The 14,263-nt window shown below is 38.2% G+C and overlaps 1 long non-coding RNA gene across 4 annotated transcripts in view; it reads right to left on the bottom strand.

The window, feature by feature from the left end:
* LOC124083321 (uncharacterized) overlaps positions 1 to 13,307 on the bottom strand; it is a 30,765-nt gene extending 17,458 nt beyond the window's left edge. The window contains exon 1 of one of the 4 annotated variants that reach the window (XR_009225457.1): positions 12,855 to 13,287. This is a non-coding gene — a long non-coding RNA (uncharacterized LOC124083321). Of the gene's footprint in view, positions 1 to 12,854 lie in introns of all 4 variants that reach the window. The other 3 variants (XR_009225458.1, XR_009225456.1, XR_006848694.2) reach the window with 3 other exon arrangements.
* Between the last annotated feature and the right edge of the window lie 956 nt (positions 13,308 to 14,263).

Raw genomic sequence — 14,263 nt, forward strand, 5'->3', positions numbered from 1 at the left:
AAGTTTTCTCCTTAGGGTCTTTGCCTTAACTGTATTGTATGAGGATTTGATAAAACCAATTAGGAAAACAATGCTCATTATCATTTTCCTAATTAGAAAGACATTCACAATAGAATGTACTGAGCTCACTGTTAACTAATGGTTGCTCCTTTCAACTATTGACATGAGCTAAGTGTGGAGGGTAGAATGGGGGTTTGTTATCAGAAGTTAGAACATTATAACTTCTGACATAACTATGAATATATTTTGGTGGAGAAATAGAAGATTGTAAAGGCATTGCACAATGCTTGGCAAATTTATCTTATCCATTTGTTCTCCCACCAGTTTATTTTAGCCTAAAACTTAGAGCTACAACAAATTGAACCCTGCAGTATTATTAAGTGAGATTCTATGATTTAAGTATCTCTTAGAATAATCTGACATTTTTCATTTTGACTCAATGTTTATCCAAAAATTTTTAAAAATTATTTTATATATTTTGGAAGTTAGACATCAAAACCATGCATGCTGCACTCTGAAGTGTGGCTCTGCTGCTTTCCTTCCTACATAGGATGTCATTTCTGGCACAGTATTTGTTGAAATATAGATTGCCATGTGAAATGATCATGCTGGATTAGACCAGTATGTGGCATTTTAGTACTTGACTTTAAAAAAAAAATGTTTCTCTTTAAAGAGTATAATTTATAACTGAATTTTAAATAATATGCTATTTAGTACACATAACCAAAATGTTTTAAATGAAAAGAGCTTTGTAATAATTTGGAGAATAAGATCATTTGACTGTGGAAAACGTGATATTCTCAGTAAATGCAATAAAAAATTTAGCAAATTCTTTTAAGACTTTATATTTATGGAATTCCCTGGGTCGGGGGGAGGATTACTGAAATGAAGGAAACAGCCTGTAATGAATAAAAGGGAAATAAATTGGTGCTTTTAAAACTGCATATATGTATTCCAAGTGTGTTGAATATTGTTTCTCAAGAGAAGGGAATGGAGAGAAATGATCCAAAGGCCCTGGATACTTTCTTTCTTTCTTTTTTCATCTTTTTGTGGTGCCAGGGACCAAATGTAGCCCAGGCTAGCCAAGTGCTCTACAACTAAGCCACATGCCCAGCTCCAAAACTATTTATATTTGATCTCCCTTTTCATCCCTTTCAAAAATTATATTTATTTATTGGTACTGGGATTGAACTCAGATGCTTTACCACTGAGCCACATCCCTAGATCTTTTAATCTTTTATTTTTGAGACAGGATCTCTCTTAAATTGCTTAGGGCCTCACTAAGTTGTTGAGGCTGGCCTTGAATTTGCAATCCTCCTGCCTCAGATTCTTGAGTGGTTGGGATTACCAGTGTGCACCAATTTGTCTGGCTTGTTATTTGTAGTGATGATTGCCTTTCTAGATAGAATGCAATCAAATCTCTGTGCTGTTTTGATTTGCATTTCCCTGATTGCTAAGGATGTTGAACATTGAACATTTTTTTTCATATATTTGTTGGCCATTTGTATTCTTTTGAGAAGTGTTTATTGGTTGGATTGATGTGTGTGTAGATTTTTGGAGTTCTTTATATATTCTGTATATAGGTCCCAGAGAAAGTCATCATTTATATTTAATGATCCTAAAGAGATTTAGTACATTAAATTTAAGAATTTGTAATCTGTGATGTCATTTAATCCAGTAAATATTTAAATGTTGGAATCATGCAGGCAATTAGAGGGTCTTTGAGCAAATTTCGGGGAGAGAATAGAAATGACAAACTGTTACTGATCCTAAGCAGCGTAAAATTCTCACCCGAGAAAATAAGTTTTATTACAAAAATAGAATTTTACTTTAAACAAACAAGCAACAAAAGTAATTTGAGAGGCCTAACTCAATTATCATAGTTATCAGACTTAGAATTCCAAATTCTCTTCTTTTTTTTTTTTTTTTTTAGCCCTAAATTTAGAATCACCAGTGTCTTCTTGAATCCTTCTAGAGATGAGAAGCTCAGCACATCCCCCAGGGCTCCTCTCCACAAATGGGACCTCTGCCTCCCATGCTTAATTCATGCAGCTTTACCACCCTTTATCTGTCCTTGTCACAGTCATCCCTGGACATACCTGGACATCCATCAGTTATTCCAGCCAGTAGGTTTTGGTCCAAGGTTCAATATTCATGTGGAACTGACTTAACAGGGATACTTTGAAACCTTGTCATCTCTGGAAATGTCTTTATCTTTGAAATATTAAATAACAAACTTCCTCTTATCACAAAGTGGCATGCCCTTAATTTCCTTTTCCTGGTTTCCATTGTACCTGCTCTTTAACTTGGATCTCATCCTCCCATGGATTCCCTCATTTTATCTCCATCTCTATTCCCAATCTATCAGCTCCTTCAGTCTTTTTAAAATTTTTTTAAATTAATTTATTTTTATATGGTGCTGAGGATCGAACCCAGTACCTCACAGGTGCGAGTCAAGTGCTCTACCACTGAGGCTGAGCTATAACCCGGCCCCGCCTTTAGTCTTTCCTCAGTCAGATTCCTCCCTAACCTTTCACTTGGGATCTGAAAAGCCAGTTCAGTTCTCTCAGGGTTCCACTTAGTAGGTGCCTCTGCATCTTTTCTTTTCCAAGTTAAAAACATCCACTGTCTTCAACCATTTCTTCTCTATTATATTGTCAATTTCTCCCCTCAACTGAATCATTTCCATCATCATAAGCACATGCTATTATGTCTTCCACCCTGACCCAAACCAAAACAACAACAGCAACAAGAACAAACAAAACTCCACATGCTGCTGGGCATGATGGCTCACACTTGTAATCCTGGCTACTCAGGAGGCTGAGGCAAGAGTATTGCAAGTTCAAGGCTAGTCTCAGCAATTTAGTGAGACCCTGTCTCAAAAAATAGAATGGGCTGGAGATATAGCCGAATGGTACAGTGCCCCTGAGTTCAATCCCCAGCACCACAAAACAAAATACAAACAACACAGGCCACCTTAGCTCTTGCCTCCCTCCTCCACTTCCTTCCTCAGGGCCTGCCTCATTCATGGCCAGCAACTGCCTCTGCTACTCAGCTATCTCCGAAGCGCTGCCTCATTGCTTTCTATTTACAAAAGACAGTCACATTGTTTTCCTTGAAAAAATGTGTATTCACTCTCTCCAATTTTATCTTCCTATTCTCTTTTGAACCCATTCCATCAGGATTTTGATCCTACCACACCCTTTTTATCATTAGGTTACCACTGACCTCCACAATCTCTAAATCCAAAGTCTCTCTCTCTCTCTCTCTCTCTCTCCCCTCTCTCTCCCTTTCTCTCTCCAAGCACTATACCACTGAGCTGTTATGCTTGAATTCGGGACCCCCAAAAGACCACCAGAGACCAAGATCCATGTTTATTGTGAGCTACCTCGGTCCTCTGCACACACATAGCAACTGGACGCTGAGAGGCCCCGAGCCCAGGGTTTGCAACAGTTTTATACACTCTTTGGGGAAGGCAGGGACTTCACATACATCATAGCATCTCTTAGCAAATCATCACACACCACGGGAAAATCATAAAACAACTCTAAAACATGATTAGCACATTCACTGGTGGGAACAAATTGGGTAAAGGTGATTGGTTAGTACAAGAGGGGGATTCGTTTGAACTGATTGGTTTAAGCCACGAGGGGAGTACTTGCTGAACTACATGGTTTCCCAACATGTTATCAACCACTATAAACTATTGGGAGGGTCATCTGGCATCCCAAGTATTTTCCCTATCTCATGCTGATTGGTGGTTGCTAGGGGGTTGCTATGGGTCCTCACCTAGCCTGACTGAGTCTGGGACACCTGACTCCACAGATCTCTCTTGTTATTTGCAGATATATAACTCAATAGGGTGGATATGTGCCTAGGAGTGCTCTGTGGGTCTTTCCAAGGACAAGGGTCACGCCCCCCTCCTTGGGCAGGCTTTGCTCTGAGGTAGGGGCTGGTTTTTCAGAGCTACATCCCCAGCCCCAAAAGTCATTTTCCATTCCTTATTTTATCTAAATTGAGGAGCATTTGTTATTGTGAATCAAGTCCTAATCTCTGAATCAGGCTTCCAGAATACAGTACTTATCTGGTTCTCCTATTTGTCTAGCCACTCCTTTGCTGGACCCTATTCATCTTCTAACCTCTAAGTATTGGGAGACCATTAGGCTTAGTTTCTGAACTCTGCCTTTATGCTCACTCTCTAGCTTGACTTACTACCTAGATGCTGGTGAAACCCATACCTCTCCCTTGAATTCAAAGCCTTGTATCTGCCAATATTGCCTGACTAAAAATCGCTTGGAGTCATCCTTCATCACCCATTCTCTCACACTCACTTCAAATGTGCCAGCAAACCTTAATGGCTCTACTTCAAAATATGCCTTCCCCACTTCTCACTACCCCACCTGCACCACTCTGATCCACACAATCACATTTTTCTTTTGTTCTTCTGCTTCCCCTGAGTCTATTTTCTGTTTGCAACCAGCCTGAGCTTGTCAAAACATGTCAAATGAGCCCTTGCTCTCTGCTCAAAATCACCCTGTGGCTCCCTACCTCTCTTGCAAAAGCTGGAAACCTTGCCATAACCTGCACAGCTCCACATATTCACATATGCTACTTTCTTGACCTTATCTCCTATTCTCTCTCTCTGGCTTCACTCTGGGATTTTTCAACTTCTGCCCCCTGTGTGGGGGACTCATCCCCCAGGTAGCCACTCAACTGCTCCCTCCCCTCTTTCTGGTCCTTATTCAGTCTCCTTTACCGTGAAGCCTTCCTTGGCCAGCTACAATTTAATTCCCTCCCCCTGACACTTACATTCCTTCCCAACTTAATTTTTTTATCCTTACTAGTCGTCACTATCATATTTATTTGTCTTCCTCACTGGACCATAAGTTCCATGAGGGTAAGGCTTTATGTTGGAACCCAGTGCCAGGGTCAGGCCTACTGCAATGAGACCCAGCATCTAATAGAAAGTCAATGTCCCACGAAAAGGCCTGAGCCTCCAGGCGGAGCATCTCCACTGGCTCTGGAGTCAGATGGAGACCCGTGCATTGAGGGACAGTCCCAAGCTTTGGCTGCATCCTTTCTGGCACACTCACCCTTCTCCCAAAGGGTGAACTCACCCTTCTCCCAAAGCTATATAGGTCCTGTGGTTGTGAGACTAAGATGTGAGCCAGCTTAGTGCCACCGTTGTGGCCAAGGGACTATCTCCACTAACCTCAGGCAGCACAGCTATCACCAGGCCAGTGTTCACAGATGGGACTTTAGAACTGCCCTGGCATCAGGAATAACCTGTGCCCCAAAGGGATGGACTCATGTTTGAGCCTTCATCACCAACAGCTGATGCTCTTCTTTCTGAACATTACACCAATAGCCTATTTAGGACAAACCTCGGTCAAGATCATCCTCTAATACAAAACAGTGATGACATACCAATAGCAGACTCCCGGCATATCTGGACTTGGGCGCCATCCAGTGCTGAAATAGTGGAAGTGACCACAGGCTTAGAAAACAAGCTGCCAGTTTAGACTCTCTTCAAAGATAGGCACAAGCAAAACCTGATTAGAAAGACTTGAACAAATATCTAATCTCTCAATGCCCAGATGACAATGCATGCCAGTAAGTATCAAGAGCTTTCAGGAAACCATGACCCCACCTAGTACTCTAAATAAGGTGCCAGAAACTGACCAGGCAGCAATCAGAATGAGTGGATTCTTAGAAAGACAACTTAAAATAGCTATCTCAAGGAAACTCAGTGAGCTTGAAGAAAACAGAGACACATTTCGAAATTCTAACAGAGAAACTTAACCAAGATTTGGAATTCATTTTATTTCTTTATTTTTGGAATCAATTTTTTGAAATAAAACAATTTTTTGAGAACAAAAATATACTCAGTGAAATTTACAATGGGATGGAAGGCATCAATAGCAGGATAGATCAACAGAAGAAAGAATTAGCTCAAAGACAGGCAATTTTCAAATATACAGTATGGGGAAAAAAGAATAAAGAGGAATGAAGAAAGCTCATATGAACTTTGGGATAGTATAAAAAGAGCAAATGTTTGTGTTATTGGGGTATAAGAAGGACTTGAAAATGTCAAAGGGGTAGAAAGCTCTTTCAGAGAAATCATAATAGAAAATTTCCCAAACCTAGAGAAAGATACGAATATCCAGCTACTGGAATGTCAAAAATCACCAAATTGAACTCCACCAAGTTTACCCCAAAACATCTAATGACCAGTACTCACAGGTGAAAGATAAAGATCCCAAGATTTCAAAAGAAAAGAAACAGCAAATAAGGGTGTTCCGATTCACCTGACAGCAGACTTTGCAGCCGAAACTTACAAGCCTAGGGAGAGTAGCATGAAATTTTCTCAGTACTAAAAGAAAAAAAAAATCAACTAAGAATACCGTACCCAGCAAAGCTATCTTTTAGAAATGAAGGAGGGGTAAAGGCATTCCCAGACAAACATCAGCTGAAAGTATTTCCACCAGACTTGTTTTGCAAGAAATGCTAAAGGAAGTTCTGCAAAAGGAAAGAATAAGACATTATAATAAGTAAGAAGAAATCATAGTAAGATCTGAACTTCGTTGGTAAGATACAATACAGAATGCTCTAGTATTCTAAGCATGGTCTCTTACATTCATATTTTAAGTATGAAGAAAAAAATCAGTTTAATATACTAATAACTAAAATAACATGTTAAGTGATAGATAATACAGAAATATGTCAAAGGGGTATCAAAAACTCAAAATGTGGGGAGGAATGGAGTGCCAATGGAGAATTTTCCTAGTATATTTTCACGTGTTCTTTGTTTCTCTCCTTATCTTTACAATCATGCTGATATGCTGTCATTTCAAAATTGCTTGGCATAATCACAAAATGTTTTTGTAAGCCTCATAGTAAGCATAAAACAAAAAATCTATAATGGGTAAACCAAAAATAAAAAAGCAAGGAACCAAAACACATGACTAGAGTAATCCTTTAACCACAAAGAGAGGCTATAAGAGAGGAAGAAAAGAAAGAAGCAACCAAACAAGAAAATAAGTTACACAATGGTACAGGAATACCTTACCTATCAATAATTAACTTGAGTGTAAATGGATTAAATTTTCCAATTTAAATAGTGACTAAATGGATAAAAAAAAAAAAAACAAGACCTGCACTTTTGGTTACAACAGACTCGTTTCACCTCTATGGAAACACATATACCAAAAGTATCAGGATGGAATAAGATATTCCATGGAGCTGGGTGCAGTGGTGCACACTTGTAATCCCAACTGTTTAGAAGTCTGAGTCAGGAGGATTATAAATTGGAGGCCAGCTCAGCAGTGTAGCAAGGCCTTAAGCATCTTCATGAGACCCTATCTTAAAATAAAATAAACAAATGAAAAGGACTGGGGATGTAGGTCAGTGATAAGGTGCCCCTGAGTTCAATCACCAGTATGAAAAAAAATTCAAAGAAATTACAATTAAATTTTTCTTGATTGTGGGAGGCTGGTTATTAGAAGGTGATTTTTGTTTTGTCTTTGATTGAATGGTTTTTTTTTTTTTTCCAAGTGTAGCTTTTTCATGGATAGGTATTTCATGCAAATGGAATCCCAAAGAAAGCAAGAGTAGCCATACATACATAAGATAAAATAGACATGTTGTGTGGTATTGGGGATTGAACTCAGGGGTGCTCTACCACTAAGCTACACTCCCAGCCCTTTTTTATTTTTATTTTGAGATACAGTCTCCCTAAGTTGCAAAGGCTTACCTTGAGATTGAGATCCTTCTGTCTCAGCCTCCCACGTCACTGGGATTATAACACTATGCCCACCCAGATAAAGTAGACTTTAAATCAAAAGCAGTAAAAAGAGACAAGGAAGGTCAGTATAGAATGATAAAGTGGGCAATTCAGAAAGAGAAAATAACAATTCTAAATATATATGCATCCAATATGGGAGTACCCAAATGTATAAAGCAAATACTAGAAGACCTAAAGGGAGAGATAGACTCTAATATAATAAGCATCAGGGACTTTAATACACCACTTTCAGCAATGATAAGATCATCCATATAGAAAACCCACAAAGAATCTAGCAGAGTTAAATTGCACTGACCAAATTTCCTAGACCAAATGGACTGAACAGACATCTACAGAAATTTTCATTCAATGACAAATACACATTTTTCTCATCATCACATAGAACATTCTTCAGGATAGATTGTAGGATAGGCCATATAACAAGTCTCAACAAAATTTTAAAAACAGAAATCATATGAATATATTTTCTGACTATAATGTAAGAAAGCTAGAAACCAATGTAAAGAAAAACTCTGGAAAATATACATATGCATGGGAAATCAACAACTTACTTTTGATTAACCAATGGATCAAGGAAGAAATCAAGAAAGAAATGAAAAATAAAAATTTCTTGAAACAAATGAAAATGTAGACACAATATATCACAACCTGCCAGATTCATCAAAAGCAGTACTAAAAGGTAAGCAATAGCAATTAATGTCCCTATCAAAAAGGTAGAAAGATCTCAAATAAACAATCTATTACTGCATCTCAAGGAACTAAAAAAAAGCAAGAACAAACTGAGCCCAAAATTAGTGGAAAGAAAGAAATGATGAAGGTCAGAGCAGAAATAAATGGAGAGTTAAATAAATACAAAAGATCAATGAAACAAAGAGCTGGTTTTTTGAAAAGAGAAACAAAATACACAAATCCTTAGCTAGACTAAGAAAAGGAGAAATAAATAAATAAAATAAAATTAATTAATAAATCAATTAAAATAAATAAATTAATAAATAAAATCAAATATGAATAGGAAGACATTACAATCAACACCACAGAAACATAGAAGACCATTAAAAATTATTATGAGCAATTATATGCCAATAAATTTGAGAATCTAGAAGAAATGGACAGATTCCTAGACACATACCCCTTACCAAGACTGAACAATGAAGAAACAGAAAACCCAACATCAATAACAAGCAGTGAGATGGAATCAGTAATAAAGAAGCCTCCCAGAATGGTTTGGGTATAAAGCGACCCCAGAGGCTCAGGTCCCCAATGCAACAATATTCAGAGATGGGACTTTGGGGAGGTGATTGGATCATGAGGGCTCTGATCCCATCAATGAATTAATTCATTGATGGATTCAAATTCTGATGACGTTATTGGGAGGTGGTGAATACTGCAGAAGGTAGGGTCTAATTGGAGGAAGTGGATCACCCAAGGCATATCTTATCCCCATTCTACCCCCCACCACTACTTCCTGCTGCCATGAGATGAGCAGACTTCCTTTGCCATATTTCTGCCATGATGTTCTGTCTCACCTCTGACCCACAGCAATGGAGCCGGGTGACCGTGGACTAAAACCTCTGAAATGGTGAGCCAAAATGAATCTATCCTTCTTTAATTGTTTTCTCCCAGGTGTTTTGTCACAGAGAGGAAAAGTTAACTAACATACCTATTAGAGAAAATCTCAGGACCAGAGAGTTTAATTGATGAGTTCTACCAAACATTTAAAGAAGACTGAATACTAGTTAGCACAGGGTTTTCCACACAAAGACTAGTTTTCAGATCGGAGAGCAAACACAGTTTTTGGTAAGTGAGGCTCTGCCACCTAACAATTACCATCTGTCACCATTATACATCCCATGTCTATGAATTTAAAAGGGCTTAAGAACATTAAGAGTATTTCTGAATTTCCTATTATATCTGAACTTTTACCAAGAAGCAACGTAGAAGAATTTTATCTTAGTGCACACAACTGGAATACCACTCTCTTTTGTGGCACCTATCATTTGAGAAAATACTATTTGCAGAGCTTCAAGCAGATGCTTTATACCAGTGGTTATATCAGTCCTAGTGCTCTCAGAAGACACAGAAAAATGGGAAGGTGCCATGGTAACTGAGGGTTGCTATGAGCATTTAGTGGGCAGAACCAGAGATGCTAGGCAGCTACAATGTGTGGGATCATTCCACATGCTCTCCAACTTCTGAATGCTCTGCCAAATATTCATATGAGTAGAAAAGTTTGTTTTTAATGATCTGAGCCCAGACTCTCTCTCTTTTATATATATAAACACAAGATATTTTCGCATAGCTTCAATAAAGGCCAAAACTTCCAAGGAAGTAAAAGTGTAATGCAAGAGAATGTTGACTTTTCTTTTAGTTAAAACTTTACTAAGAATGGTTACCCATTTTGGAAAATCATCAAAGGCAATCTCATGGTGTTAAGAGTAGTCAGTGACTCATATGAGACAACTTTATATTTATGATGTTGCATTCACAGTGATAGTGATTTGATCCATCTACAAAAATACACTTATTTAGTCCATAGTTCATCTATTACAAATAAAATATGTCAATATTAAGTATCACTATTTTATATCTTTGTCCTCAAATTAATAGCTAACAATATGCCTATTTTGTTAACCTGTTTTTCTCTAATGAAGCAATGAAACAATCAAGATTAAGTGGCCACTTTACAAAGAAACATGGTGTTAAGCTGCAGAGATTGAGGATATGTCTGAGATATAGCATTCTGAAAAGTTTGAAAACTGCCTTTGGAATGTTTAACACTTTTTTTCCCCCTTATCAGAAAGGTGATTTGTTTCATTCAGCATAACACAAACAATTGCAAAACATGGTAAGCCATCCAGTGTTAGAGAAAAATTACTCTTGCCACCAGTGTAAAAGGTCATTTGTATGAAGATGAACAGAAATCAAATTGAAATAATTTTTACCCTTTTAATGAGCAATGTTAGTGTTTTAAGAAGAACAGAGATGGCAAGAAAGATGTTGGGTCGATTGGCCATACGTGTTAACTTTTTGTTACTATAATCAAGAGACCTGATAAGAACAACTTAGAAGAGGATAAAATTATTTTGTCTTATGTTTTTAGAGATTTGGCACATGGCTGATTGACTCCATACTTAGGGTGTGAGGTGAGGCAGAACACATGGTGGAAGGAACTGGCTACAGAAAGTTTCTCTGTTCAAAACATCCAGGAAACAGAGAGAGTTTGAGGGCAAGGAGTCAGGGATAATATAATCCCCAGGGACCTACCCCCAACTGACCTGCTTCCTACTTCCTCTAGCCATGCCTTACCTGTCTTAGTTACCACCCACTAATTCATTCAAATTATTAATCCACCAAATGGGCTAATCCACTGAAGAGGTCACAACTCTCCTAATCTAATTATTTCACCTTGGAACATTCCTGCATTGTCTCACACAAGAGCTTTTGGGGACACCTCCTATGCAACCCATAACACCATGTAATGATTTGTAGTCACGTGAATTTCATTATAATAGCATTCTGCACAATAAAACTTTGTTGTGTGAATTTGTGACATTAATAATGAATAAAAAATTATAAAGGAAAAATTGTTTTCAAAAATACTAACAATGGATAGAGTAATTGAAACTCAAAAATTATTTAGGAAAAAATGTATCTGCTTCAATGTATCACTGTTCTGTAATATGAAATGACATCTGTACTCATTGACAACATAGGTTTATAGGCAACTTAAAGAAGTATCGAGTATTTTTTCAATTCACTGTATTATTTATTGATACTATTTAGTCTGTAAGAATCTTACTGAAAAGACTTTTAAAAAAATCGCTCAATTATTTACTTGTTTGTGTATGTATTTACTTGTTTTTGCAGTGCTAAAAATCAAACCAACCCAGGGTTTTTGAAAGTAGGCAAGCACTTTGCCATTGAGGTATACCCTGGACCTAAATTTTTACTTTCATTTGAAAATTTTTATTTTTATGTGCTTAAATATACACAATATAAAATTTAGTATTTTGAGGGGACATTAAGGGGGCAATGTTTGTAGAATAGTCACCATCTTTTTTTTTTTTATTTTAAGCATTTGTATTATTTCAGATTTTTTTTAAATTAAAAAATAAATGCTGCAATGACTTTTCTTTTTCCAGTGATGGGTATAGAACTAAGGGCTTACTGACTGCTGGTCAGGCCCTCTATAAATGAGCCACGTCCCAGCTCTGCTATGACCATCCCAATTCTACAGTTGCTAATGACCATCCTAATTCTACAGTTGCTAATAAAGGCCATTTTATTCTTTAAACTGAATTCATTGTAATTCAGCTTTTTTTTTTTTTTGATGAAGAGGAGGCTAGATTCTAGAAATATCTTCAGAGTAAAATTGTCAAGACTTGGTGACTAATGGAGAAGACAGGAAGAAGGAAGCATCAAGGCAGGATCTCAGATTCCACACTGAGATGACCAGGTGCCTGGTGGTGGCTGCAGGGAATACACAGACGTGGGGCAGGTTTATGGAAGATGGTAACACGATCTCAGTTTTAGGAGATAAAGATGAATATCAGGAAGCTTGATATTCTGAGAAAACTTTTTTGGTTGTATTCAATCTCATCATGCCAACAGAAGTGAGTTGCTCAAGTCCAAGCTCTTTTTTTATGGCATTCAAAGTTCTTTACAGTGTGGACCTAACCTATGTGTCCCATGTCTTCTTCCATTCTTTTTTAGACACACTTTTTGTCAACGACACCAAACTGTGCTCAAAGACATCTTCCCAAGCACCCCAAACTAAAATAAAGTATCTTAAATAACAGCCTCTACTATATTTTCCTTCATATTATTACTATACTTATTAAGCCACATAACTTTTGTGTAACAGTTTAATACTAGTCTACCCTACTAGTCTATGAATTGTATAAAGGTAGAAACTGTCTCTTCTGTGTGCACATTTTCCAAGCATTTATCAGAGCCTGCTTTATAAACGCTCCATGCCCTTGAATTTCTCTGTACATTTGTACTAAGAGTTGCTTATCACTCAAAATACCTTGTAGCGATTTCTACTTACCCTTCAAAGACCCAGATGAAATGTCACCTTCTAAGTGGAACATTGTGCGACTCTCCCAAGTGGAATGAACTCTTCCCTGCCACATTTTCCCATAGCCCTTTGTGCCTATTGTTTTCATTTCTATCTTAGCACAAATCCTGTAGTCAATAATTAACTTACACAGACCATTTACCTAGCATGTATGAAAACCAGAGTTGGCTCCCAGTCTGAAAAAATAATTGTTTTTCACAAGTACTGCTTCACCTAAAATAAAATCTCAAACTATTACCTCTACCCTGATTGCCTGACTCTACTTTTTAAACTCTTGTTATCTATCATCACCTTGATATTCCAGAGGACCCCCACAGAAAATTTCCAGACGCACAATTTGGAAATCAACCAGAAACTTTTTGCAAGCAAGAAATGAGAAGGTTGAGAATTAAGGTAGTGGAAAGGGAGAATTAAAAGCAGATTGAAAAGATATTTCTGAGGTAAACTGGGAAGGATTTAATGACCCAAAGGATGAAGCTGGAGAGTTGGGTTCTGGGTTGCTAAGACTAGGGTTTATAGTATGGGAGCTTCAGTGGATGGGGACAGGAAGAAGAAGAAATCAGTTAGAGTAGGGTATTTGAGATGATAAAGGCAAACATGTACTTCATATTTTGAGGTTGTGGTCAGGTTGGTTAAAGAGTAAAAGAAAACAAAGCTGGTATTGGATAAAGAAGAGAAAGCCTTTCCTTCTCAGCAGGCGTGATTTACTCAGCCAGCAATCACAGCAAATCAATGCCCTGTTCCACTTCCCTACCACACCAGAATTATCTGCAGGAACTAGGGCAGGTGTGGGCTTGAAACTGCAGCTTTGGACACGGATTTGTTTCTTGAGCGACACCACCATAAATGACACTGTTGCGCTGACTGGCCAGGAACAAGTTGTTACTTACTCTGTGCCTTAATCTTCCTATCTGTAAATCTGGCTAACGTCAAATTCTGAAATTCGTAGAGGTTCAACAAATATTTGTGGAGTGAAAAATGAACAACAGATCGAACAACCTCAGGAAAAGAAGGCACAAGGGCAGGGATTTTGAAAAAAAAAAATTAAGGGAAAGCTCATTGGGGGTCCCTCCGTTCCCCAGGACATGAGGTTCCACCTTGCAGTTCTTTGGAAGGTACCTGCTCTAAAGGATGAGGCGACATCTTTCCCCTTGATTCACCTGTTGGGAAACTGGAGCTCCGGCTCCCTAGGCTAGGAGGCACCTAGGTGTGATGTTGCACCTGAGTCCTCCGGTCTCCTAGGCAACCAGAGCCCTGTGGGGTTTGAAGCTGGATCCTGGCTTGCAAAAAGCTGCCTTTCCGCTCTGTGACCTGTACCGGAACGGTACGGGATGGGTCGCTGCCTTTCCCTGCCCACACCAGGCTTGCAGTCCAAAGTC

The sequence above is a fragment of the Marmota monax genome, unplaced genomic scaffold, assembly GCF_021218885.2.
Source record: "Marmota monax isolate L192 unplaced genomic scaffold, Marmota_monax_Labrador192_F-V1.1 WCK01_AAM20220418_F8-fsc00276, whole genome shotgun sequence".
NCBI classification, from domain to species: domain Eukaryota; kingdom Metazoa; phylum Chordata; class Mammalia; order Rodentia; family Sciuridae; genus Marmota; species Marmota monax.